This window comes from Porites lutea, chromosome 4 (genome assembly GCF_958299795.1).
Source record: "Porites lutea chromosome 4, jaPorLute2.1, whole genome shotgun sequence".
Lineage (NCBI taxonomy): Eukaryota > Metazoa > Cnidaria > Anthozoa > Scleractinia > Poritidae > Porites > Porites lutea.
In genome coordinates, this window is record NC_133204.1 from 36,063,971 (window position 1) to 36,070,190 (window position 6,220).

The window sequence follows — 6,220 nt, forward strand, 5'->3', positions numbered from 1 at the left end:
CCAGTGGGACTGGGCACTAAATGGAGCACAAAATAAGAGACGAAACACTTAAAACGCCAATTAAGGAAGATTAGAAATGACGCAGTAAATAATAAAAAAATAGATTTGAAGTGGAAGATTCGAAAACCATTCAGTTCAACAGTTTTTCAAAGTTCATCTTTGTTGATTGTAAATTCAAATAATTATACACTCTCTTTGGACATAATTGTCATCCAAGAAGCTGCAATTTTGTCGTTGTGAAATAATTTCTTCGTTCAAGGTGAGCACTGTAGCAAATAAGCCCGGGTTATTTGCAAAAACGAACTACTAGATTAAGTAAATTGTTTATAAAAGTTAAGTTGTGTAGCGAATAAGCGTGAGTTATTTGCAAAAATGAATTACAAGACTGTCGGAAAGCCGCTTAGTCAGGTAAACTATTCTGAAAAAAAAAAAAAAACAAAAGAAAGGGATCAGTGCTACACATGTACATTATATGCCGAGCTATGAAAACTTTAAGGTGTAATGGATTGAAAATCACTATTAATATGCATTTGAAACCTCCACCTGAGTTTAGTAGGTCGCAAGAGACATATCTTAAAATTTTGATTTGGCTTTCAAGTGCATTATTCAGCATTGATTGTTAGAGAAGCATATCGGCATGTAACAATACCGGGATAGAACAGCAGGAGGACCGGAATTAAGGTCTATCGAGCAATAAACGATGGGAAACATATTTTAAAAGTACAAGTAGAAGCTTTTAAATGAAATTACCCTTATGAGAAGTTCTTGTAATGTATTTGCTAGCTTTTTAGACATTTAACTCCGATCTGAGTGTGCTATCGAGACGGTCAGACTGAATTTTTTTACAGATTAATGCCGCTAAAATGCAAGCTATTGCCATTGGTCTGTCTTCATACCAGTACGAATTCCATCCTAATGATTCTAATGTCCATACGAAGGATACACTTAAAATCCTAGGAGTGGTCCTAGATAGTAAATTAACATTTAAAGCGCACATAAAGGAACAGCTGAATAAGGCCTGCGCAAAGGCTTCGGCTCTGCGGAGAATACGTAAGTTCATTTTAAAGGACGTATTAGTTCGTCTCTACAAGGCTTATGTTCTCCCTCACCTAGAGTACTATAGTCCCCTTTACTGGGAGTAGGCAATGCGGAGACTACCAAAATAGAGACAACTAATTATTTTATATTAAGAACTATATTAGGCTATTCGAAGTCTGTGTCATATGACTTCCTTAAGATGGCTGATATCAAGTCCTTGGAGTAACGTAGGCAATTCCAATCTTTAGTTATGTTATACATATGCTTGTATGACAAGGGGGCACCTTATATCAGTGAATTTTTTAATTTTAAGGATGTACCGTACAACTTACGTGGGCTGAGCACAAGGCTAGATCTACCTCCCTTTAATCTGGAGTTTATGCATCGATCCTTTACATTTTTAGCCAGCAAACTTTGGAATGAGTTACCTCCAAAAGTCAGAGAATCACAAGACATTACGTCATTTAAGCGATCTCTTAAAGCTCACATGGCTTAGGGTGTACTGCTTGTAAATTTTGTAAATAGCTTTAGTTTTAGATTCTGCTTTTAGCCATTTTGTAGATCTATTTATAGCTAGTATTTTTACAGTAGTTATGTATAGGTTGCTAGCATAATTTTTTTTTATTTTTTAATTTGTATACACGTACACGTGTTAACGAGAACTGTAGTGTTCGTGGGTGTTACGTGTTTAAATAAAGGATTTGATTTGATTTGATTTGAATGCATTATAAATTAAGTGACAAATGAAAGATTGAAAAGTTTGAAGGTTTTTCTTACATAACGGTTCTTACTGGAATGTAATAACCTTGTACCTGGAATAACTTTGTGCTATAACAAAAGCTTATTAAATAAACTGGCCATTGAGGGAGCTCTTTGTTTTCCTTTTAACCCAAACTTGCCAACTTCTTTTGCGTCTAACAGGCAATTGGGATACATTGAATCATTCATGTAACAACGTTTTAAACGGGAGGCTCCGCCAGGCCCAGAAAGTATTTACAGTATTTTCATTTGCCTATCATAAGTACAGTCGAACCTGTATATTACGGCCCTGTATGAAGCCGCCACCCTCTATTAAGCGGCCAGTTTTCTAAGCCCCGGTTTTGCGCTCATACAAACGCTGTATTTGTTAACTGTATTAGGCGGCCACCTCTTTTAAGCGGCCGCGGCCACCCTGTAGCAGCCCTATGATCGTGTTTCTTAATTCAGTATTTTTACCTGTATTAAGCAGCCAGCCTTGAACGGAAACTAAGCTATATGCCATTTTATACGGTATTTCATTGTGTTTAAAATGCGATCCATCGTCACTATGAAGAAATAACATGTACAGTGCTACTGTAAGCTGATAATCGGCCGTTTAGTATGCATGGTTAATGCTTTTCAGATGTTACCAGATTTACTGCACAGTATTCACACAATGTTAAGTATATTATACCGTTAAGTTACAAGTTCGCACTGAACTTTGTTTAAAGTTCTGATCGCTTGAAAGAGTGTTGATAATTGTTTTCTTGCATGAAGTGTTTTTTTTTGTGTTGAGCCATTAAAATTGACATTAGGCCACGCCCAGTGAGTATTTTTAGTGATTCTGTATTAAGCGGCCAGTTCCTCAAGTCTCAAGGGTGGCCGCTGTATGCAGGTTCGACTGTATTGAGGTAGGGACCGAATTAATCCCTTTTTTGGGCAGGAATCTCATGAACGAGGGCACTAACGATTCTTGTTATCATCTTTTTTTCTGTGTGTTTTTGATACTATAGAAACATAAGACTCACCTACCCTTGACCGGTTCTAGTTTTCTTTAACCGCTTTGACAGGTTTTTTGTTAATGTTTAGGTGGTTGAATGTCTTGGGTTTTGATTGGTCGACTTAAAACTAAGAAATAATGCAGTTGCATATAGTCATTTTATTTGGCGAAATCGTTACAGAGTGGAAGAAAGCGCCCAATTTGGCACCATTTTACGTCCGCATGAAAGCTGCAAGGCTGAAAGTGAAGGCGAAGCTCTTCGTGCTTTATTTCGCGATTGAGAATATAAAATATTCAGAAAAAAGATTGTCCGAGTATCTTTATTACTCATCGCGCTATTTTCGATGTTGAAAACTCCGTCACCTTGACCATGGCGGGATATTCCACTACATTTTGAATATGTCCCATAATTTGTTAAAAAATACAAGGAAAAGAGTTTGAAAGAATCAACCAGAGAGAAGAGAGGCGCACGTCAGAGACGAAAAGTGACAAGTGAAACCAAGCTTCCATCAAAGTGGAAAATGTTTCTGCAAGTTACTACCAACGAGGAAGAGCTATTTTCTCTTTTGACTGAAAAAGTAAAAGATTTTCAGTTTCCAGAAAATAAGGAGGTGAATATCACTTCAAGAGAAAATGTTTCCTCGAGCAGAGGGGCCTCAGATATGCAAAGATGTGACCACAAGGAAGCCGACTCAAAAATTGCTGTGTATGTCCTGCACGCTCTCAATAAATGACACAATCATGAAGATTCTTATTCGAACAGTGGACACAGACATTGTTGAAATAATGATTAGGCTCTTCAACTACCGTAAAATTCCGAAAATAAGCCCGGGGCTTATATTTTTCAAAAGCCCTTTTTGAGGGGCTTATTTTTGGAGGGGCTTATCTACGGAGGGAAATTTGCGTTTCAAAATCGATTGGGCTAGCCTCATAGTTGGAATGAAGTTTACCGGTTTTTCGTAGTTTTGCTTTGTATTTGAGGGCAATTTCCAAGTACAAGCCCCTGGCGGGGCTTATATTCGGAGGGGCGATTTAACGGAGGGTTTTTTGCGTTACGAGTTTGGGGGGCTTATATTTGGAGGGGCTTATACATGGAGGGGCTTATTTTCGGAATTTTACGGTAATCGTTATCTTTACCGTCCCTCTGCAAATGTACGGATAAGTTTGGGTATGGGAAAGCACTTCCAGCTTGCAAGTGTTAAAGCCATCTGTGCATCTCTTGGTCCTGATACATCTCGAGCAATGCCCCTGCTTCACTGCTTTACTGTTTGTGACACCACCTCCTGCTTCAAGGGCAAGGGAAAGAGGTCCGCTTGGGAAGCTTGGAGGTCGTATCGTGAGGTTACAGATGTGTTCCTTTATCTTGCCTATAAACCATATTACCACTTGGACAAGGAGGAGGATTTCGGAATTTTTGCTCATAATTTTCCTACTTCGGGTACGGTCGGTTACAGTGGTGTAGGAATGTGTGACGCTTGAAAGAAAAGGCCCTAAAAGCGCAGGATCTAAACCGCTTTTAAGACCTCAGAAACTAAATTGCTAGAGTAACAACATTCAACTACGTTTACTGTAAACTACTATGCATTATTAATGTACCTTAAAGCAGGTTTATTCATATTTTAAAAAGAAAACGAATTAAAAACCTGTTTTAACATTTTTTCGCCTTCAGTGCATGTTTATCTCTAATTTCATTTCCTTTAATATTGTCAGAGTTTAAAAACCATGGCGGAATTCTACCTCTTTGCTAAATTTACTGATACAATCCCCGGAATTGAAGCGAATTGATTAAGATTCGGTCTGGGTGCACCATTGAGTGCCTGCGCAACTTGTTACCATTAGGTTTCCCAATACCCTTATTGGTTTTGGACAGGGGACCGAGTCCTTGGACTGTTTAGTTGACAATGTATTTGGTCCAATGTCGTCCTTCTAATCTCGGTCCTTCTTTGCCAAAGGACTCGAGAGTCGGGTAGTAGGCTTGATGTGCCTTGTGGTATCGCTTTCAACTTGGTTTCGGTATTTTATAACTCAGTGTGCTTTGAAATTGAATGGTTGCGTGGCACATTGCTTATGATTTTTGTGGCAAAGCAAGAACCTGTTGCACTGGAGCCCCGAAGGAGATCAATTTGTGAATGAGTCATGATATAGACAAACCAATCTGAGGTTTTTTTCTGCTTCATCGCTTCCCTTTTTTCTAAAGCTTTAGTTAAACATAACATAACGTTTATGTATACTTTGGCATCATGTAATGAATTATGATCATGAGGCTTAAAAGATTAAAATAATTCTTTTTGAATAGGAGGGAAAGCACTCAGTTAGAAAGGCATATTGAGTTTTATTGCTCATCGTCCATAGACGGACGTAGATTTAAGATTTTTTTAACGGCACTTCGAAAACATGAAATTTCCCTGTTGCCTAATAGTATTGTTTGCATTCTCTAGGCTAACAATTATAGAACTCACCGGTCTGAATCTTTGAAATGGTGCTCGACAGGCGTAGTGTCAGTTTATCTGCTGCTGCGCTCAACTTGCTTTTGTTTTCTTTGCGTTGCAAGAATATGCTTCGTTGATCTGGGTACTCAGTCTTGTCATGACAAAAAGTTGGCGGTAAAGCTTTAGCTGGTACCTGAGAAGTAGTCATTCAACATTACCAGACTGGCTTCTCTAGCGATTTCCTCGAGCCTGCTGCAACTGTGTCTTCCAGCAGGCTTTCCCTCGATTACGACCTAAATTATTTTTCAGTCTTAAAAGTCGCTGCTTTCTTGCGTTTGGCATTCATGGTCGTAGGTCAGCCTCAGTCTCCCGTGTTCTGTTCTTCGGTGCGAAGAGCAACACTCTGCAAGAAATGTCTACCTTCTCCAGTCTTTGCAAAATGAATTAAGGTGACTACGCCTGTTAAGGAGGGCTCTTTTTCTGCGGGAAAAAAAATTAAACCATTTTATCCCCAATATATGTTTGACTTTAAGCCAACTCAAGTCAAGTTCATATTCACGGTAGTTCAAACTAATAAAAACATTTAAAATTTTATCATAGGGAAAATGTATACGTGCTTTTGAACTCTTAAGGTATTAGCACAGTTTATTTCCTGATGATGTGGCATATTTCAATCTTATTTGTCAGTTTTACTAAGATGACAAAAAGCTATAGTGCTTTCATTTAATTTGGTTGAAAGGTGCGTTTTTGTAAATTTTGAATATGTGTGTGAAAGAAATCATGACATGCTTTTAGATCTGAATATAATAAAAGAATTATAAATTAATATTCAAAGTGAACAAATAGACGACTTATAAGATAAAAACTCTAATGAATGGTAAGTTTTTTTTCATTTATTGGCTCAAAGAGGCTGTTTCAAATTCTTTAAAATTACGTAGCTTTGGTGTTTTTCTTTTCTGATATTGTCGAAAACTTTAAGTCTAAGTCGTACAAAAGGGGTAGCTCACTATCTATG